The sequence below is a fragment of the Ovis aries genome, chromosome 17, assembly GCF_016772045.2.
Source record: "Ovis aries strain OAR_USU_Benz2616 breed Rambouillet chromosome 17, ARS-UI_Ramb_v3.0, whole genome shotgun sequence".
NCBI lineage: Eukaryota > Metazoa > Chordata > Mammalia > Artiodactyla > Bovidae > Ovis > Ovis aries.
This window is the reverse complement of record NC_056070.1, coordinates 7,975,567-7,999,162: the sequence shown is the minus strand read 5'-3', so window position 1 is coordinate 7,999,162 and position 23,596 is coordinate 7,975,567.

The window sequence follows — 23,596 nt, the reverse complement described above, 5'->3', positions numbered from 1 at the left end:
ACAATATATTTGGAATTTTAGGATAACATTTCAGTGGAATGTCCCAGACCGTTCTATCTCCTCCCCATTAATCTATGCTCTGCCCTGCCCCCAGCACAAAGAAAGAAACCATCCAGAGCAAAATAAAGTTATATGAACTTGTAAAGTAAATGTCAAAGCTCTCTCTTTTAAAATGCATGTATAATTTATTGCTATTATAAAAAAGTGACAGTGAAAGAGTAGTTGATAGCATGAATTTGGCTATTAGAGCACAGAGAGCATTGAAGAATAGTTATATTCCAGCTGAGAAGATTTCAGAGCCTTCAGGAAGCCTGCATGTGTTTTTTATTTTAATAATTCATTAGCTACTCGGGGTTAATCCAATGTTGAGCTATCCAGTGCTGCTTTTCAGATCTTCTGGAAAGAAAATGCTATGTTGTTGTACAATCCATGCCCCCTATGGGGTTCCTATCACCTCTCATCTTAATGTCCAGGAGAAGGGGTACAAAACCCAGCACCGGATGATATATGTCAGTGTGGTTCCTGGTCCCGTTGATAAAGATCACACAGTTGGCACTGCGTATTGCTGATTGTGATCTCAGCAGTTTTGCTCAGTGTGGGTCCTGGCTACCTGAGATCATCTTTCTCCTCTGAGGGTTTCACAGCAACCAGCAAAAAAGCAATGGAAGGCTGTAAACTCCGTCAAACACACATGGAGCCATGGGGTGCTCTGAGGGTCACTGAAGGGCAAGTATGCTCGGTGCCCCCTTTGTGCTACCTCCCCTCTGATCACTGACGGTGAACTGAGGCATGCTTCCTCTAATGATTCCCCATAGGGGGATTTTTTTCATTGAGTTCATGCCCTTGACCTTCAGATCAAGCAATGAAATTAAAATGTTCAAGAGCAGCAAAGCTAGGAAAGTTTATGCTTCTCTAAATAGCCACGACATGGCACCCAGGGTGTGATTTCTAAGCTAATATTGCTAACATAGAATTTTTAAATATCTCATTTACTCCACGAATTTTTAATTAGGACATAGAGGTGCGATGACCCTCCATCCAGGCAAGAACACAGTCAGCCTTTTCAACTTTCAGTAGAATGTGAAGCTTGCCTCGTGCATCTTCCTTCAAACAATAACATGTGGTATTTGCACTCTGGGATTTTTGCCAGAATTTAACTTGAACAGGCTGCTCTGCAGCTTCTGTCAAAAAGCAACAGAGAGAAGCAATATTTAAGGAAGATAGTTTATCCAGCCATCTCGTTAGGTATTCTAAACCATCTTCTTTATCCAAATAATCTCCAGAAAGCTATTTACTTCAACTGCATAGACTTTTACCCTTGAAGAACTATCTTCACTGAATTTTCAATTTATTGTTATACACTTGGTAATTGTTAAAGGTTGGCTTAACAAATACCCACCTGAAAAACATTTTCAGCAACCTGATATGAAGAAAAGAAGAGCTGGAAGGTATTAGGAGTTAAGAGTTAGGGGACATTGCTTTGAGGCTTGCTGGTAACTCCATACCAGTTGGGTGATATCTCAAAAGCTCAGTTTTCTCATATTAATAAGGGATATACATTAATGATTAAAGTACCTCTATAGTAACATAGAGGTCTGACACCAGAGTAGATGCTTAAATATGAATTGAAGCTGTATCTTGTATGAAAAATGTTGCTATTATGTTGTTTCTAGTCCTCCAAATAAGAAACCGCTACTAAGAAAATGTTCATTCTTTTAGGAAATCATCCCAGTGGCTCTATTGGGGAAGAACCCACCTGCCAGTGCAAGAAACATGATGAGAGGTGATTCACCCCCTGGGCTGGAAAGATCCTTGCAGGAGGGCATAGTAACCAACTCTAGTATTCTTACCTAGAGAATTCCATGGACAGAGAAGCCTGGTGGGCTGCAGCCCATAACGCCACAAGGAGTCAGACATAACTAAAGTGACTTAGCACACAGGCTGATACTTTTCATGTTGACCTGTCTTTATACTTAGAAATGTCTCTTAACAGTAGGCTTCCCTGGTGGCTCAGATGGTAAAGACTCTCCTGCAATGCAAGATCCCTGGGTCGGGAAGATCCCCTGGAGAAGGAAATGGCAACCCACTCCAGTAATCTTGCCTGGAGAATCCTATGAACAGAGGAGCCTGGCAAACTACAGTCCGCGGGGTTGCAAAGAGTTGGGCATGACTGAGCAACTATCACTCAATCATACTTCATTTTAAAAGATAAAGCCAAACTATGGCTTTTTAGACGTGGCTAACAGAAAGGGTATAGCTAAATTTAATGCCTAAAAATGATATTTATCCAAGTGTTTTTCATTGTTCCACATGGTCATCTTCGTTTTCTATTTCCGAATCACCCTATCATACCTTTGAAAGCTCAGGAAATATTCAGCTAAATTTTCACTTGATTTTGTCAGTTCCCTGTGTTTTTCCTCACAGTGATTCTTCTACACCTGCAAACACTAACCCACCACCAGTCTCACAAAATGATCGTAAGTCTATACTGGATTCCTGGGCCAGAACAAGGGACCATAACCAGGTGGCCTAAACAACATAAATGGGATCTTCCCTGGTGGTCCAGTGGTTAAAATTCCTGTGCTTTCTCTCCTGAAGGCCTAAGTTAGAGGCCTACAGCACGCCCCCCAGCCCCCCACCCGAGGGAACTACAATCCCACAAGCCGCTTTGCATAGCCAAAGAAAAACCAAAAACAATAATAATAATAAAAAAACAAGAGAAATGTATTCTCTCACAGTTCTGGAAGTGGGACATCCAAGATCAAGGGGCCAGCAAAGCCTTGCTCCTCTGAGTAGAGTCCCTCCCCGTCTTCTCCCAGCATCTGACGGTGCCTGGCAATCCTTGGCATCCTACAGCTGGTAGCTGCATCACCCCAACTCTGCTTCTGCCATCACATGATGTTTTTACTGATCTTCTAAGGCCACTAGCCACGAAGGATTAGGGCACCTTACTGACCCTATCTTAACCTGATGCCATCTACAAAGACCCGATTTCCAAACTAGGTCATGATAACAGGTATCAAGAGTTCAGATTTCAATAAATCTATTGGTGAGGACACAGTCCAACTCAGAGCTACTTCCTGCTTCTCAAAAAAAAAAAAAGAAACCCTGATATAATGATTCTAAAATATGTGCACGATTATCCCTCGTGACTCCAAGCCTTCTATATTCCCCCGCAGTATCTGAAGTCCTCTCCTCCTTTTCACCTGATCTCTGGGTCCCCTCTCCTCCCCTGCTTCACCAATTAGCCCCTCTCTCAATCACTCTCTCAGAAATTCACTTCTCCTCTAGAATTTCTTTGCTTTATTCTGCAAATACATCCAAGTTTTCCCATCTATTAAAGCATTTTATTGTGAATCTGTTTGCCATGTTGAATCTGCTTTCGCCATGACTATTAACACTCCTTCTCTTTGGGGTCCGAGTTTATGGAAAACTTATCAAACCTATAAAACTCACCCTCTCTGCATGCCTACCACATGCGCTCATTTCACAGGGGATTGCTGAGTGAAAAGGCACTGTCTGTCCCTGGCACTGAGGTCACAGCTGTGAGCCAGATAAATGTAGTCCCTGATTGCATGAAGAGAAAACAGACACCAAATAATACCTACTTTTCTCCATAAAGGAGAGGATCTAGGGCTGTGAGAGCATGATAAGGGAGCCCAGATGAGCCTGAGGAAGTGGGGTGTTCCCTGAAGAAGGAGCATAACTTAATAAAGAAAGAATTCGGAAGAATTCACAACACAACAGGGGAAGAGGCACTCAGGGGGCAGAGGTGGGGTGCAGGTGGGGAGGGGAGATTCCAGCCTAAGGGATGAGTGGGTGTGAAGATGGTAAGGGAGAAGGAAATTTGGCATTTTTCAAGAAACTAGAAGAGGGCCAGTGTGACTTTAGAGACTCAGGGGGAAACAGTACAGAACTATGTTGGTGGGACACACAATGGATGAATCCTGAGAGTCTTTGGGCCTGTTGAGAATTTGAAATTGACTTTTAGGAAAGTGAGGTGGGGGGAGGCTTTAGATAGGGATGTGATCTGACAGGTTTTCTTTTAAAAGGATCAGTCTGGCTATGGGTGCAGCATAAATTGGAGGAAACAGGACAGATAGGAAATAACAATTCAGACATCATTATAGGAGTTCAGCAGAGAGACTCTTCACCCTGGGGTGACGAATCAAGACACATCCTGGCTGACCCCCACATTTCCAGGTAAACAGTTGGAGAGATGGCAGTGTCATCACTGAAAGAGAAAACACTGATTTCATCAGGAAAACAATGAGATCTGCCCGCAATGCGGGAGACCCGGGTTTGATCCCTGGGTAAAGCGTCTGCCCGCAATGCAGGAGACCCAGGTTTCATCCTTGGGTCGGGAAGATCCCCTGGAGAAGGAAATGGAAATCCACTCCAGCACTCTTGCCTGGAAAATCCCATGGACAGAGGAGCCTGGTAGGCTACAGTCCATGGGGTCACAAAGAGTCGGACACAACCGAGCAACTTCACTTTTCAATTAGACCATGTTGACTTTGAGGTACCCATGAGACTTCCAAGTCAAAGTAATAAGTAGACAATCCTCAACGTTAGTACAATGACCAATAACAAACCCACTGCTGAATGTAATGAGTCCATTTCACTAGTCAGCTCATCGGATGCTCTGAAGCATTTGAAGTTGTAGGTCATTCCTTCCTTGAAGCAAGAGATCTTCATCTTTGATTTCTACTAGAGCACTGTCCTGCTTTTTTTTCCCTTCTCTGGCTTATCTCCCTCTGTCTAACTTTAAAACATTTGAGATTTTCAGAGGTATTGCTTCCCCCTTATCTCTTCTGATTTACATTCTCTCTATGCCAACTATCTCTCCATTCTGCCCTTGCAAGAGTTTCAAAGAGGATCTTGAATTAATAAATTCCAAATCGGTTTCACCAGCCCCAACTTCCCTCAAGATATATGTCTGAGCTTCCTCTACCTATATTTTCCACAAGTAGTTCAGAGTCAATAAGCCTAACTCAAATTATCGTCTAACCTCATCTCACTAGATCATTTCTTCCCCAAATATTCTTCCTCACTGAATAGCATTGAAAGATGTGTGAGAAGGATGAGGAGTTGTCAGCAAAATTCAATCCATTCCTTCTAAGTCCTTACAATTGCACCCAGGGAACTCGTCTCCCATTCCTCCATAGACATACCTTTCACATGGACTATGGCAACCACGGTCTAACTTGAGGACCAGTAAACATTTTCTTATTATTTTTGCCAAAGTGTAGTTGATTTACAATGTTTTAGATGTAGAGCAAAGTGATTCAGTTATATATACATATATATACACACACACATCCTTTTTCAGATTCTTTTCCATTATAAATTATTGTTGCTATTCAGTCTCCCAGTTGTGTCTGACTCTTTGTGACCCCATGGACACACCAGGCCTCCCTATCCTTCACCATCTCCTGGAGTTTGCCTAAGTTCATATTCATTGCATCGGTGATGCCATCCAGCCATCTCATCCTATGACGCCCTCTTCTTCTTCTGCCCTCAGTCTTTCCCAGCATCAGGGACTTTCCCATTGAGTTGTCTGTTCGCATCAGATGACTAAGATACTGGAGCTTCAGTTTCAGCGTCAGTCCTTCCAGTGAACATTCAGGGATGATTTCCCTTAAGATTGACTAGTTTAATCTCCTTGCTGTCCAAGGGACTTTCAGGAGTCTTCTCCAGCACCACAGTTCAAAGTCATCAGTTCTTTGGTGCTCTGCATTCTTTACGGTCTAGCTCTCAAAACCGTTTGTGACCACTGGGAAACCTTGACTATACAAACCTTTGTTGGCATGGTAATGTCTCTGCTTTTCAATATACTGTCTAGGTTTGTCATCGCTTACCTGACAAGAAGCAATCATCTTCTGATTTCATAACTGCAGTCACTGTCTGCAGTGATTTCTTCTTGGAGCTCAAGAAGAGGAAATGTCACAACTTCCACCTTTGCCCCTTCTATTTGCCATGAAATAATGGGACTGGATGCCATGATCTTCGTTTTTTTTAATATTTAGTCTTAAGCCAGCTCTTTCACTCTCCTCCTTCACCTTCATCAAGAGGCTCTTTAGTTCCTCTTCACTTTCTTCCATTAGAGTGGTATCATCTGCATATCTGAGGTTGTTGATGTCTCTCTGCCTATCTTGATTCCACCTTGTAACTCATTCAGCCCGGCATTTCTCATGATGTGCTCAGCATACAGGTTAAACAAGCAGGGTGACAGCAGACAGCCCTATCATATTCCTTTCTCGATCCTGAACCAATCAGTTGTTCCAAACAGGGTTCTAAGTGTTGCTTCTTGACCTGCATACAAGTTTCTCAGGAGAGAGGTAAGATGGTCTGGTATTTCCGTCTTTCTAAGAGCTTTCCACAGTTTGTCATGATCCATGCAGTCAAAGGTTTTAGTGTAGTTGATGAAACAGACATAGATGTTTTTCTGAAATTCCCTTGCTTTCTCTATAATCCAGTGAATGTTGGCAATTTGATCTCTAATTCCTCTTCCTTTTCTAAACCCAGTTTGGACATCTGGAAGTTCTTGGTTCACGTAATGTTGAAGCCAAGCATGCAAGATTTTAAGCATGATCTTACTAGCATAAGAGATGAGGGCAGTTGCCCAGTTGTTAGCACAATCTTTGGTATTACCCTTCTTGGGAATTGGGATGAGGACTGACCTTTTCCAGTCCTGTGGCCATTGCTGAGTCTTCCAGATTTGCTGATATAGTGAATGCAAAACCTTGATGGTATCCTCCTTTAGGGATTTGAATAGTTCTGCTGGAATTTCATTGCATCCTCTAGCTTTCTTAGCAGCAGTGCTACCTAAGGCCCACTTGACTTCACACTCCAGAATGTCTGGCTCTGGGTGACTAATGACACCATCGGAGTAATCTGGCTCATTAAGATCTTTTAAAAATACAGTTCTACCATGTAGTCTTTCCATTTCTTCTTGATCTCTTCAGCATCTACTCGTCCTCTACCATCTTTATCTGTTGTTGTGCCCATCTTTGGGCAGAATGCTCCCTTGATGTTTCCAATTTTCCTGAAGAGCTTTCTAGTCTTTCCCCTTTCATTGTTTCCTTCTATTATTAAGCACTGTTCATTGAAGAAGGCCTCCTTGTCTCTCTGTGCTATTTTTAGTGAAAGTGAAGTTGCTCAGTCATGTCTGACTCTGTGGCCCTGTGGACTGTAGCCCACCAGGCTCCAGTCCATGGAATCTTCCAGGCAAGAGTACGGGAGTGGGTTGCCATTTCCTTCTCCAAGGGATCTTTCTGACCCAGGGATCAAACCCGGGTCTCCAGCATTGTGGGCAGACACTTTTACAGTCTGAGCCGCCAGGGAAGCCCCTGGTGGCTTTGAAACTCTTGCATTTAGTTGGACATTCATTTCCCTCTCTCCCTTGCTTTTCGCTTCTCTTCATTCTTCCGCTATTTGTAAAGTCTCCCCAGATAACCACTTTGCCTTCGTGCTTTTCTTTTTCTTTGGGATCACCTTGTTCATCACCTCTTGTACAGTATTACCCACCTCGGCCCATAGTTCTTCAGACACAATGTTAACGAGATCTAGTTCCTTGAATCTATTCATTACCTCTACTGCGAATTCATACGGGATATGATTTAAGTCATACCTGGCTAACCTAGTGTTTTTCCCGGTTTTCTTTAGTTTAAGCCTGAATTTTGCTATGAGAAGATGACGATCTGAGCCACAGTCAGCTCCAGGTCTTGCTTTTGCTGACTATCTACAGCTTCTCCATCTTCGGCTACAAAGAATGTAATCAATTTCATTTCAGTATTGACCTTGGTGATATCCATGTGTAAAGTCTTGTGTTGTTGAAAAGGGTGTTTACTTGCGTTCTCTTGGCAAAACTAAGTTAGCCTTTGTCCTGCTTTGCTTTGTTCTCCAAGGTTTGCCTGTTACTCCAGGTATATCTTGACTTCCTACTTTTTCATCCCAATCCCCGATGATGAACAGAACTCCTTTTTTAGGTGCTAGTTCTAAGAGGTCTTCATAGAACTGATCAGCTTCTTCAGCATCAGTGGTAGGGGCGTAGACTTGGATTTCTGTGATGTTGAATAACTTGCCTTGGAATCGAGATCATTCTATCACTTTTGAGGTTGCACCCAGGTACTGTATTTTGGACTCTTCTGTTGATTATGAGGGCTACTCTGTTTCTTCTATGGGATTCTTGCCCGCAGTGGTAGATATAATGGTCATGTGAATTAATTTCACCCATTCCCATCCATTTTAGTTCGCTGATTCCTAGGATGTCAGTGTTTACTCTTGTCATCTCCTGCTTGACCACATCCAATTCTCCTTGATTCGTGGACCTAACATTCCATGTTAGGCCCCTATCTTATATGTTATTACCCTGCGCTATACAGTAGATCCTTGTTGTTTATCTGTTTCATATATAGTATTTGTCCCTCCCCGCCTTTCTTCTTTGGTAACCATTAGTTTGTTTTCTCTGAGTCTATTCTGTTTTGTAAATAAGTTTATTTGCATCTTTTTTTTTTTAGATTCCACATATATGATACCATATAACATTTGTCTCCCTCTGACTTACTTCACTTCGTATGATAATCTCCAGGTCCGTCCATGTCACTGCAAATGGCATTATGTCATTGTTTATGGTTGAATAATATTATATTCATATTATACATGTACGTATATATACACACACCACATCTTCTTTATCCACTCTTTTTTGATGAACGTTTAGGTTGCTTCCACTTCTGGACCTCTGTAAATTCTGTTGCTATGAACACTGGGTGCATGTATCTTTTCAAATTATAAGTTTTCATCTTTTCTGGATGTATACCCAAGAAAATTATATTTTCTGTAAAGGGCAAGAGAGCAAGCATTTTAGGCTTTGCAAGCTATGTGGCTCCTGTGACTGCCACTCAACCCCACTGTTACAGTCCAGAAGCAGCAGCGGACAATATGCAAATGAATGGACTTGGCTGTGAGCCAGTAAGACTTAAGAATTTGAATTTATTTTTTTTCCTAAGGAAAGAAAGATGTCTTCAGAATCACACCAACTGATAATATCACAAATGGCTCCTGTCATTGTCCTTAAAAATTTATTTTAAAAATAGAATGTGTATACTAATCATCAGGGAAATGCAAATAGAAGCCACAATGGGATATCACCTCATTCCTGTCAGGGTGGCTATCACCAAAAAGACAGGAAATAATGAATGTTGGAGAGGATGTGCAGCCGCTCTGGAAAACAGGATGGAGCTTCCTCAAAAATGAAAAATGGAATTACCACACAAACCAGCAATTCCACCCTTGGGTACTTGTCCAAAGAAAATCCAAATACGAATTAGAAAAGATACATTCACCTTTATGTTCATTGCTGAATTATTTACACTAGCCAAGATATGGAAGCAACCAAAGTATGTCGACAAATGAATGGATAAAGATGTGGCGTACATACATAGATATGTGTAAGTGAATACTACTCAGCCATAAAAAGGATGAAATCTTACCCTGTGCAACAGTACAGAGGCACCTAGAGGCTATTATGCCAAGTCAGACAGAGACGAATCGTGCATGATTTCACTTATATGTGGAATCTAAAAAGGCCAAACCCATGAATAGACATAGAGTCAAAGATACAGAGAATAAAAAGGTGGTTACCAGAGGGGAAGGGGCTTGGGAGGGAAGGGAGAAACAAGTGAGGGAGATTAAAAGGTACAAACTTCTAGCTGCAAAATAAATGAGTTACAGGTATGAAACACACAGTGTGAGGAATATAGTCAATAACTACATTTGTGGCCACAGATGGTAACTAGACTTATTATGATGATCATTTTGAAATGCGTTGAAATACCGGATCACTATGTTATGTAACCGAAACTAATATAGTGTTGTAGGTCAATTATACTTCAGAAACAAACAGACTCATAAAAAGAGAGACCAGATTTGCGGTTACCAGAGGTGCGGTGGAGGGAAGGTTGGATGAAAGCAGTCAGTAAGTACCAACTTCCAGTTACAAGATAAATAAGTACTGTAGATACAATGTACAGCATGATAAATATAATTAACCCTGCCATATGTTTTGAAGTGTGGTGCTGGAGAAAGCTCTTAAGAGTCCCTTGGACAGCAAGGAGATCAGACTAGTCAATCCTAAAGGAAATCAACCCTAAATATTCGTTGGAAGGACCGATGCTGAAGCTGAAATTCCGTATGTTGGCCACCTGGTGTAAAGAGCCGACTCATCAGAAAAGACCCTGATGCTGGGAAAGATTGAGGGCAGGGATGAGAAGGGGTTGACAGAGGATAAGATGGTTAATAGCATCACTGACTCAGTGGACATGAATTTGAGCAAATTCCAGGAGATAGTGAAAGAGAGAGGAGCCTGGCATGCTGCAGGTTGCAAAGAGTTGGACACAACTTAGTGACTGAAAAACAAATGTTTTATATATACGCATATGTATATGTATATATATGTATATATACACATATATATGAGTAAAATCCTGAATTCTTATCACAAGAAAAAAATTTAATTAGTCACAAGAAATTTTTAAATTCTGTATCAATATAATATGATGAATGTTCCCTAAGCTTATTGTGATAATCATGTCATAATGTATATGTTGAATCATTATTCTGTACATTTTAAACTTATATAAACCATTAGACCCAGGACCAATTGGGGATCAGAGGTGGGGTGCAATTCTTAAGAGTAAAAACAATCTTGCTAAATTGTTATATCCCATTCAATTATAGCTCAATAAAACTAAATGAAAAAAAATAGAATGTACAGAAAGGGAAAAGATCCAGGGCTATTATTTTCAATTTTCAATTATTTGTAGTAAACAGCTTTATTTTTTCTCATAAGAAGAGCTTTCCCTTGATGCACATATGCAGTTCCTACTGGCCTTTTATAGGAGGCATGTGCCTGCCCTGAAGGAGACTTTTTCCGTATTAGTTCACGTATCATGAAGTACTCTTCTTTTTTTCCCCCCATAACAGTATAAAAGCCACTCTTAGCTCTCAGGCAGTACCGAAACAGGTGGCAGGCAGGTTTGGCCCGTAGGCCTTGGTTTATCTTGGTTCCCCAACCAAAATGGTCTCTCCGCCTCCAAATGGCAGCCAGAGATGACTCCAAACAAGTCTGAACACACGTAAGTCCTCTTTCTCAAGATTTTCTGATGTCGCCTTTGCACTAACTGGACTGAAATACAAGGCTCTTCCACCAGGTGGCCCCAAACTTATTTTCTAAACTCACTTCTTACAACCATTCTCCCCCACACAATGTTTCCAGGCTTCAGACAGACTAAACCCCTGGCTATTCCCAAGCCTCAGATGCTCTCACGCCTCTCTGCCCTTACATCTGCTCTAAGTTAACCTAAGGCAGCTTGACCACGCTCGGCTCTTAGGTGCTCTTGGTAGACAATGACAGCCCCAGAAAATATGGGAAAGCAGGCCCACTGCTCTCGCACAGCTCAGCTACTTAGTTACAATGAAAGCAAGTCTCTGGTTAGATCCTTCCGCAACTCTAATTAGTAAGCAGGCATAAAACAGAGAAAGCATGAGTTTAACTTGAACTGCACTGAAGTGTGAGATCTTTGCCTACATTATCTTCCTTGAAAATTTCCCTGAGGCAATGAAATAATCCTGGTAGCCAGATTCAACTATCCGCTCAGATTCTGGCAACCAAGAATCAAAGGAATAAGCCATTAAACCCAGAACCGATTGGTGATCGGAGCTGGGGTACTATTCTTAAGAGTAAAAAAGATCTTGCTAAATTTCTATATTCTATTCATGCAAAGCAGGAATGTCTCCAAAGTACACTCGTCAGTACACATACATTGAATGCCAGTAATCTGACCACTGAAGGAGCATTTCTAGTATCCTTTATGATAAATGAGTAGCCACTAATTTTATATATAGTAACTGAATAACTGTATATATGTTATAGTTATATGTATATACTGTATGCATAGCATATGTATACATACATACAAATATGTATAGTGTATATGTAACTATATAATATATATTATAATAAATATATAACATTATATAATCCCATATATATGGGATTATTGAGTTACTATATATGACATTAGTGGCTACTGATTTAGCGTAAAGGATATTATATGTTTCCTGTAGTGATGATCAGGGATAAAAAATATTGAAGGCTTGCAGTAGCTTCCTCTAGAGTACAGTCTCATGATTAAATGGCAGTGTATACACCCTGGATGTGTCCGTAATCCAAACTACATCAGCTGAAGACTCCTTAAAGTGTAGCTTCAACTAATAAATACTACACACATAAAAGCAAATGGCATTCCCTCTTCCTGGAATATTCTTTTTTCTTTGCCTAGAGAAAGCCTATTCATAATTTAAAACTCAGTTAAAAGATTGCCTGTTATTGTAATTCCCACCAGCATACAGGCATTCCCTGTGGTGGTGTTAGTTTAATCATTTGGTAGATGAGGAAACTGAGGTTCAGGTGGCTAAGTGGTCAGCCCAGATTAGGATACAGAGCTAGGATTCAAACCCAGGATAATCGTGCCTAACCCTGTGAGTAAACTTTTGGGGCCATGGTGGGAAAAAAAACCTAATAAGTTAAATCCAACCCTACCTTAAGCATCTGTGCTATCTTTTGTGTGACCATGTGCTTGAAGGTGATAGGTGGTTTCGACGCTAAGCCACGTCTGAACTCTGTGACCCCATGGACTGTGACCCCATGCCAGGCTCCTCTGTCCATAGCATTTTCCAGGCAAGCATACTGGAGTGGGTTGCAGTTTCCTTCTCCAGGGATCTTTCTGACCCAGGGACTGAACCCAGGTCTCCTGCATTGCAGGCAGATTCTTTACTGACTGAGGTACCAGGGAAGCCCTGAAGATGATTGAACTGGGATTAAAGAAAGCAGAGAATTCCGAGAAATGAAAGTATTGAAATACCTGGCTCAGAGATGTGATTTTATTGCACAGGTTTGAGATGACCTAGCACTGTTTTATGCGGGGGTTTTTTGGTCAGGTATATACCAAAGCCCAATAAAGTCCTTTCTCTGCAATAATCAAGATGCCTGGGTCTCTTACCACCTAAAATAAATGCATTTATGATATATACCAAGTAGCCTAGCATGTAATGTATGTGTATCCAGTCGCTCAGTCGTGTCTGACTCTTTGCGACCACATGGACTGTAGCCCACCAGGCTCCTCTTTCCATGGAATTTCCAAGGCAATACTGGACTGAGTTGCCATTTCCTTCTCCAGGGTAACATGTAATGGGTGTCTGATAAATATGGAATAGTGAGCTACATGACTTAGCATTCATTTCACGGTCTAGCTCAATTCCAGGCTCCCAGACATAGGTTCTATCTACTACTCTCACAGAAACAATTTCTTTGATATACCTCTTCTCATATGGCTAAGGTAATGTGAAGATCTCCTTTTAGAATTCACTTTGTTTATTATTGAGCCCTCAAAGGCACCGAGGAACAATGTAATTTTCCCACACAAGGCATCTTTTAGGAGCAGATAACTCATACACATGGTTATTTAAATTCCTCAGACACACCCAGTGTAAGAGAGAGACAGTGTGAGAAACTCACAAATGTCTATTTAGTCATCTGGGAAAGATGACTCAAGGCAGCTATAAAATGTCAGTCTTTCCAGCCAGGATAGTAAAGCATAATCCAGCTTCCCCTATGGCAGGAGAAGCAGGGCATTGGTATTTAAAGTCAGTCTTTCCAGCTCACAGACACGTCCAGGGACATGTGAACTCAACAAAAGACAGCAGAGCTCCTTACACAGTGGCTTCTTTAAGGATTTGGTATTATCCTGGTAAGAGGCTCACCATAGAGGCATTTGATCAATACTACATAAAGACATGATATAGAGGTGGCTGTAGAACTTCTTGACGCTGCTGCTAACAGCAGTGATTGCCTCGTTGGCCTTATGGTCTACAGATGACCCAGGTTTCAATCTGTAAGCACTTGAGAATTCAATGTCCTCTCCCACTTTGTGTCTTAGCACTGCTCTAACTCGTCTGGAGAGCAGAGTAATAAGAAACAGCCTATGTTCCTCACTATGTATCATCTTTGACTCAGTGAGAAACCAATAGTAACTTGAGATGATGGATGATGCCCTCCTACCAGAAGTGTGATAACATAGAGGGTCTTTGCTGAGTATGTGACAAAGTGCCAATTTTGGAAGGGAAGGGGGTAAACATTAGAAACTAAATAATTCTGGGTATTTGAAAGATTTTTTTTTTTCTTTTGAGAAAGAGTCTTATGGGTTTTTCATGTCCTTTCTTGAGTAGGAACAAGACTTTTACAGTTGCCTGAGAAGCGTATTTCCTTTCACCTCTTTACTGAAAGGAAAACTTTCTGAGTTCATCTTCAGATGATATTCATCCTTGTTTATTTCACAAACAAAATTAGAATTATTAGAATTCTTGAATCTGAAATCTGATTTTAAAACACATACATAGAATATCCCAGGTACAACAGAAATTTCTGGTATTTAACTCCAAAACACTTGTTGAATACTTTGTTTCGCTTTGGTGGCCTTGTTGATAAGCTATAAATGTTAGGTTTGCAAAGACCTCTACCTCAGGAAGTACAAATGACAAAATTTGTTGAGAGCAGCCTCTACTTAGGGGCGCTTCTTAAGTGCCTTATTCAAATGATCTTGGTTCCTGTGACTGTGGTATAGAACAACGGATACAGCTCCCAGGCTCATGAACCTGGATGGGAGACATGCCCGTGTGTGGAGGATCTTATCTTGACTTGACACCGAACTTTTCTGTGCTTCAGTTTCTCCCTGTATAAAAACGGAGGTAATAGTGGCACTGCTGCCGCTGCTGCTGTACCGTCCCTGTAAAATGCTTCGAACAATTCCTGGCTCATAGTAAATGCTCAATAAACAATGGCTGTTAAATTTTTTTCTGACCTTCAAGTGAGGTGAGGGAATAGTTCACCAAAAGTGATCTTACTGGATCCCTCTACTTCTTTTTTAAATTTCTCATTCCTGTGCAGTATACTGACATCTTCATGCCATTTAAGAAATTCTCAGAACTAGGAAGCACTAGAAAGATAACGCAGTTTACAAAATGAAACAGTGATATCTTAACCAGTTCAATCATTGGACTGACTGATGGTATTGAAAAGCCGTGTCTCCGCTTATCTCAGGGGGTTATTTTGACAGCTCTGTTCTATAATTTAAGTGAAGCACGAGTGGGGATGGACTGTGGTGTGCCTTGAAATTTGCACATGCAGATTGCCAAGGGCAGAGTGTATCTCCGTTACTGGTTCTCTATTTGGTTTACTTCTGGGGAAAAATGGAAATTTCTAGGCTATGAAACAGAGAAAATAAGCCAATTAACATCAAAATCTTCAATATGCTCACTAGATAGTCTTTCACATTTTTCAAAAGTAACATATTTAGTGTGGAATTTAATTTTTTTTCTATATCAAAAGGAAAATAAAATTATTTTGATTCAATCACACAGAGATAATCACTATTATCAATCATATATTGATATGCATAATTCCAGTCTTCATACTCCACCATGTGTTCATACAAATATAAGTAAAATTTGGATTATTCATGACATCCCATTTGAAAATATACTCTTTTTACTTAACACATCATGAGTCTTTTCCCATTCAAACAGAGTGTCATACATAGAAAAATCTTCTGGGAAAGAAATAAGTGGAGATCCTAGCAAACAGGCCATAGGTGTGGGGATCTTCTCACAGGACTGGAAGGAATGGTCAGAAGAAGGCAGGATGCTGTCCAAGACAGACAGAGATATGGACTAGAGTTGCAAGATATACAGGATCAGATATCAGGAAATATCACAAGCACCAATAGCTGAAACTGGAATGCAAGGTAGAGAGTGGCAAATTGGAATAAAGAAAAAACACACAGAGTACAGCTATTAGACTTGGGACTGGTGACTTGACTGCCCTGGTGCTTAGACATTACTGAGATGGGCAAGAAGGTCAGACTGACAGATTCCACACTGCAGTACTGGGTTGACTTTGGGATGGAGGCATTTGGGAGAAGAATCTGCTAGTTCTTCCTACAGAGGAAAAAGTAACAGTTTTGATATATGCTTAGAGATCTCTATTATCCTTAACAAAGTCAGGCCATGACAACAGCATCTTGCTGACTTCTAGATTACAGTTACAGTGGCAAGAACTTGAAACCAAAGGTTCAAAGGCAGCTTTCAACTTCCAATCACTCGGCCTTCCCTAAGACACTATGTGCTTCTAATCCCTTGTATTAAATCCCTTTCTGTTGTCTTCTGGTCTCCACTTTGACATGTAAAGAGCTTGAATGCTGTGCCCACAACAAGAATAAACTGAAAACCAATAACCCTTCTTAGATCCACCAGAGAATAAAGTCATGGGGCAAACTGTCGCCTCCAAAACTAGAAATGCAGGCAATACAGAGAATTAGAGCTTAACCAGGACCAGAAGTGCACACAGGAGTCACTATGAAGCCTGCCACGAGCTGGAGCTCATGTTGGAACACTGCAGCTGTGGTCAAGGAACTGCTGGAGGCTCAGCATAGACTAGTCTGAGAGTCAGAAAGTCCAAGGAGGCCCAGTCTTAAGGAAAGTGACTCCCACACTTTCCTAAGCTTCAACTCCAGGAGACCCACAAGGCTTCTTACTGTGAAAATCAGAGAAGAGTCTGCTAGTTCTTTCCACAGAGGGAGAAGTAATCATTTTGAAATACGCCTAGAGATCCCCATTACCCTTAACAAAGTCTGCCCTCAAAAGAAATTGCATTAGGTCCAGGGGTTAAGACTCCACAGTTCCATGACAGGAGGCACAGGTTCAATCCCTGTTCAGGGAACTAAGATCCCACATGCTGCACAGCCAATAATAATAATAATAAAATTACAACTTGTTTTACAAGGCAATAATGGACTGGGGTTTTCCCAAACCCTAGCCTGGTGAGGGCAGGTGCCTCCTCCAGCTCCCTTTACCCGTCCTGTCTCACAGGAAGGGGGGAGAAGCTGAGAAGCACCATTGAAGGTTGTAGGCCAAGGACACAGGCTCACTCTAAGGCAGACCTAATCACAGGACGGTAGAGTGTTTCCCTCCCTCCGCACCCACCAGCACCCACAGGAGGCCTGTGAGAGACACAGGACATGATGCCTGAAAGAACGGTGAGCCTCAGACCCTATTTCAGGAACCTATGGGAACACCTAGAAACAGTAGGACAGATGAAAGCAAGGACTAGGGGAAATTCAGCCTCTGACAGTGAAATAACTGCAGCAAATAGGAAATCCAGCTTCACTCTTAGTCAAAGTAACATAAAAGCTCACACCAAAGGCCTATAATGTATACGTGTATCAAAGCACCATGATGTACATTTTAAATATTTTATAATTTTATTTGTCCATTGTACCTCAATAAAGCTCAAAATTATTTTGAGGTTCTATTTAACTCATTTCCTTTTACCCAATGCATCACCATGTTCAGCTTAAAAAAAAAAAATTACAAGCCATGATAAAATTACTGAAACACAGCCTAAAAAGACAAAACAAGCATTAGAACCAGACTCAGATACGGCAGAGATTTGGGAATTATCAGACCAGTGATTTTAAATAGTTGTGATTAATATACTAAGGATTTTAATGGAAAAAGTAGGCAAATACAAAAACAGATGGGTAATATAAACAGAGATGGAGACTCTAGGAAAGAATCTAAAGGAAATTCCAGAAATAAAAAAATATCAAAATAGAAATTTAAAATGTCTTAATGGGTTCATCAATAGACTGGACATTACCAAGGAAAAATTAGCAAGACTCTTTGCAACCCCATGGACAGCAGCCCACCAGGCTCCTCCATCCTTGGGATTTTCCAGGAGTACTGGAGTGGGGTGCCATTGCCTTCTCCAAAGAAATGTCAATAGAAACTTCTAAAACTGAATCCAAAAAGGAAAAAAGAATGAAAAAGACAAAACAGAGTATGATTGCAGAGTATGATTCTTAAATCATGGAACAACTGCAAAAGATATGCCTAATAGGAATAACAAAAGGAGAAGAAAGAAAAAGATAGAGAAGAAATTGTTGAAGTTAATGGCTCAGACTTTTCCAAAATTAATGACAGACACACAACTGCAGATCCAGAAACCTCACTAAAAATGAGCAGAATAAATATATAAAAATCTTCACCTTGTATCTCATAGTTAAAATGCATAAAATTCAAAACCCTTTCTATTTGAAACCACCAAAGTCATTTGTTTCCTTTACTGAACACTAGCTGTGTGACATTCTTACTAAACCTCCTAAGCCTCTGTCTCTTATATAAAATGAGGTAATAATATATAAAAGCTGTTATGATAATTAAATTTGATGTTACAGCTAAAGTACTTAACATAGTGATCTATCTATTTATCTATCCTAAGTATGTGATAGTTATAATCATCATTATTACAGATGATAAGGCTCTAGCTCAGGAAGTCTTCATTTTTCTGTTGGCGAAAACCTGGTTCTGGCCTGAGCCCAGCCTCATGAGGAGCTACATGACCCCAGGTGTGAGGTGGACAGTTTCCTGGGCAGAAAGCCAGACAGAGCATTCTATCAACCTCCTTAATTCTCGGGAACATGCTCTCTGCTTACCTCTTCAGGGTTCTTGCTACTTTTTTGCCAACTTCCTGCACCATATGGCCCAATCCTATGCCACTTGGCTTCCATTCTTCCTAATTCATAATATCACAAGTTCCTTTAACTCTATTGAAGGATCTTTCTGAAATGGTCCTTTTACTCTTGGAATCTTTCCTATTTACTAACTCCAGATTTTCATCATTTTTGCTCTTCTTATCTTTTCAGCACATCAGAGCTAATACAGTAATAACATCAACATTTCCCCACGCAGATAGAATAGTATTTGGAACATAGGAAATTTTATCCACCACAGAGACATTCTCGTGGCTATAATTAGGATATTCAGAGCTGATATTTCACACTGGAAGGGCACAGCGATACCCTGAATCATTCCTGGAGCCCAAGGTAGCTCATGTTGCTGGAACTTGGATACAAAGATACAATCTAATTGCCAAGAGAACTGAAAGAGGATTCTATTCTTCGTTTGTGCTCTTGAACAGCATTTGAAGAAACTGGGACTCAGCATGCATGCCAACACTCCCACATCTTCTCTGCTCCCCAGTTTTTGCATATGCCACAGTTATTCCCGAGCTTTTTGCTCAAAAATATGACCCAGCAATCCCACTTCTGGGGATACACACTGAAATAACCAGAACTGAAAGAGATACATGTACCCCAATGTTCACTGAAGCACTATTTACAATAGCCAGAACATGGAAGTAACCTAGATGTCCATTAGCAGATGAATGGATAAGGATGTTGTGGTACATATATAAAATGGAATATTACTCAGCTATAAGAAGGAATGCATTTGAGTCAGTTCTAATGAGGTGGATGAACTTGGAGCCTATTACACAGAGTGAAGTAAGTCATAAAGATAAAGCTGCTGCTGCTGCTGCTAAGTCGCTTCAGTCATGTCCAACTCTGTGCGACCCCATAGACAGCAGCACACCAGGCTCTGCTGTCCCTGGGATTCTCCAAGCAAGAACACTGGAGTGGGTTGCCATTTCCTTCTCCAGTTCATGAAAGTGAAAAGTAAAAGTGAAGTCGCTCAGTCGTGTCTGACTCTTTGCAACCCCATGGACTGAAGCCTACCAGGCTTCTCCGCCCATGAGATTTTCCAGGCAAGAGTACTGGAGTGGGGTGCCACTGCCTTCTCCATAAAGATAAAGACTGCATATTAATGCATATAAATGGAATTTAGAAAGATGGTACTGACAAGCCTACATGCAGGCAGCAAAGGAGACACACAAAGAACAGACTTTTGGACTCTGGGGGAGAAGGCGAGGGTGGGATGATTTGAGAGAATAGCGTTGAAACATGTATATCACCATGTGTGAAACAGATGACAAGTGCAAGGCCGATGAATGAAGCAGGGCACCCAAAGCCTGTGCTCAGGGACAACTCAGAGGAACAGGATGGGGAGGAAGGTGAACGGGGGATTCAGAATAGGGGGGACAAATGCATTCCTGTGGCCAATTCATGTTGATGTATGGCAAAAACCATCACAATATTGTAATTATTCTCCATTTAAAATAATTAATAAAAAATACACTCCAGAAAACTTCTCCCAGGCTATCGAGTTTCAGTTATGCATTTTTTTTTCTATTTCCTCAGTTCAGTTCAGTTCAGTTCAGTCGCTCAGTTGTGTCCAACTCTTTGCGCCCCCATGAATCACAGCACCCCAGGCCTCCCTGTCCATCACCATCTCCTGGAGTTCACTCAGACTCACGTCCATCGAGTCAGTGATGCCATCCAGCCATCTCATCCTCAGTCGTCCCCTTCTCCTCCTGCCCCCAATCCCTCCCAGCATCAGAGTCTTTTCCAATGAGTCAACTCTTCACATGAGGTGGCCAAAGTACTGGAGTTTCAGCTTCAGCATCAGTCCCTCCAAAGCAATCCCAGGGTTGATCTCCTTCAGAATGGACTGGTTGGATCTACTTGCAGTCCAAAGGACTCTCAAGAGTCTTCTCCAACATCACAGTTCAAAAGCATCAATTCTTCGGTGCTCAGCCTTCTTCACAGTCCAACTCTCACATCCATACATGACTATTGGAAAAACCATAGCCTTGTCTTTTGCCCCTTTATTATGTGGGTTGAACTAACCTCTAACTTAAGCAAGTTTCCCTATCCCCAATTCATTTCTCCTGATCCTAGTGTACAAAACATTCTAAGACCCAGTTGAAAATAAAGCCGTGAAAAATCTGAATTTTCTTGGATTGCAAAAAGAGAAACTAAATAGGCAGAGATGAAGCGCACCCACCCGCAGCCCAGTCTCAGCCCCACCACAGATTGCTGGCATTCCTTTTTGCAGCTGCAGATTGAGTGCCCTGTCCTCCGTCTCCTATGTTCTCTGTGGAGGGGCTTCTGCTCTGGGTCTCTGCCAGCTTGTAATGCAGCCCAGCAGGAGATCTTCCTCCAACCCCGGCCACTTTCTCTACCACCACAGCCCAGGGCCCATCCAGCTCTATCCCCGGCTCCTGCTCTCCTCTGGAGCCCGCCCTGACATTTAGTAGCTTTAGAAAAAATAAAAGTACTTTCCAAACGAGACAAATGAGGCCCCTAAAGTACCTTTCCAGAGTCCCTAAAAATGAAGAGATTATTAATGACCCCTTCCTCTACTACTCCACCCTCCAAAATGTTATGTAACTCTTTTGAGGAACAGAAAAGGAAGAAGTTAGATGACTTTGATATCATTCTGCATCCAACCCTCCTTATCTCTACTTCTAGAGTCTGCCTTTGATGAAACAGCCAAGCTCTACTTCCCTGAAGAGACTAGGTGATCATCTATCTCCACAACGAACAGATGATTTTGTACAAAACTCATTTGCTAATATGGCATTGATGCTGTGAGTCCATGGAAGGTGGCAGTAAGGAACAAGAAAGAGACTTTTAATTTCATTAATTATTTCAAGCATATAAAAGATATAGAATGAATATTAGGGCTTCCCAGGTAGCTTAGCAGTAAAGAATCCACCTGCAATGCAGGAGATACAGGAGATTTAGGTTTGATCCCTGGGTGGAGAAGATACCCTGAAATAGGAGATGGCAACTCACTCCAGTACTCTTGGACTTCCCTGGTGGCTCAGATGGTAAAGTATCTGCCTGCAATGCGGGAGACCCAGGTTCAATCCCTGGATTGGGAAGATCTCCTGGAGAAGGAAATGGCAACCCACTCCAGTATTCTTGCCTGGAAAATTCCATGGACAGAGGAACCTGGCAGGTTGCAGTCCATGTGGTCACAAATAGACACAATTTAGAGACTGAGCAAGCTCACAGAGTAAATATAAAGAGCAACCTTATATCAACTATCCAGGTTTCACGAATCTGAACATTTTGCTCTATTTGCTTCAAAGCTCTTTTTCTATTCACATTTACAGGTACAGTTAAAGCCTCCCCATGGTTCCACTCCCCTTGTTATTGCCCAGAGGTGAACATGATCCTGAGTTACCATGAGGGCACTTTTATTTGTCTCCTGCATTAGATTATAAGTTCATCAAGGCCAAAACCCGTACCTTGTTTGAAGTGAAAACAATGGTCTGTTGGCTTTATCACCAGCTAAGGAAAAGCGGGAGGTCATTCCCACGTCAAAGTCCTACCTCTCGCCAGTAATTCTGGACATACCCAAAGGGGTGATTCACAGAGCAGTTTGTCAGGTGCACTAAGCATTACAAGAATAACAATGGCAACGTTTATTAAACGCTACTGAGTGCTTCCTCTGCTGAACGTTTTGATAACCACTTTACACGTAAGATTTTCACCCTAGCAGTTACCTATGGAAAAGTTGTTCTTGTTTTATTTTTTAAATTTAACTTATTTATTTTAACTGAAGGTTAATTACTTTACAATATTGTGGTGGTTTTCGCCATACAATGATATGAGTCAGCCATGGGTGCACGTGTCCCCCATCCTGCACCCCCTCCCACCTCCCTCCCCACCCCATCCCTCTGGGTTGTCCCAGGGCACCGGCTTTGAGTGCCCTGCTTCATGTGTGGAACATGGACTGCTCATCTGTCTCACACATGGTAAATACATGTTTCAGTGCTCTTCTCTCAAATCATCCCACCCTCGGCTTCTCCCTCAGAGAGTTACAGAGACTTTTCTTCTTAAAGAAAAGTCTGTTCTTTACATCTGTGTCTCTTTTGCTGTCTTGCATATAGGGTTGTCATTATCATCTTTCTAAATTCCATATATATGCGTTAATATACTGTTTTGGTGTTTTTCTTTCTGACTAACTTCGCTCTGTATAATAGGCTCCAGTTTCATCCACCTCATTAGAATTGACTCAAATATGTTCTTTTTTTTTTTTATAGCAGAGTGATATTCTATTGTGTATATGTACCACAACTTTCTTATCCATTCATCTGCCAATGGACATCTAGGTTGCTTCCATGTCCTGGCTATTGTAAACAGTGCTGCAATGAACATTGGGGTACATGTGTCTCTTTCAATTCTGGGTATCTGCGTAAGTCCAGTAGTGGGATTGCTGGGTCATATGGCAGTTCTATTTGCAGTTTTTTAAGGAATCTCCACACTGTTTTCCATAGTGGCTGTACTAGTTTGCATTCCCACCAGCAGTGTAAGAAGGTTCCCTTTCCTCCACACCCTCTCCAGCATGTATTGGTTGTAGACTTTTTGATGTAGACATTCTGACTGGCATGAGATGGTACCTCAATGTGGTTTTGATTTGCATTTCTCTTATAATGAATTATGCTGAGCATCTTATCATGTGTTTGTTAGCCATCTGTATGTCTTCTTTGGAGAAATGTCTGTTTAGTTCTTTGGCCCATTTTTGGATTGGGTTGTTTGTTTTTCTGGTATCGAGCTGCACGAGCTGCTTGTATATTTTAGAGATTAATCCGTTGTCAGTTGTTTTGCTTGCTATTATTTTTTCCCATTCTGAAGGCTGACTTTTCACCTTGCTTATAGTTTCCTTCATTGTGCAAAAGCTTTTAAGTTTAATTAGGTCCCTTTTGTTTATTTTTGCTTTTATTTCC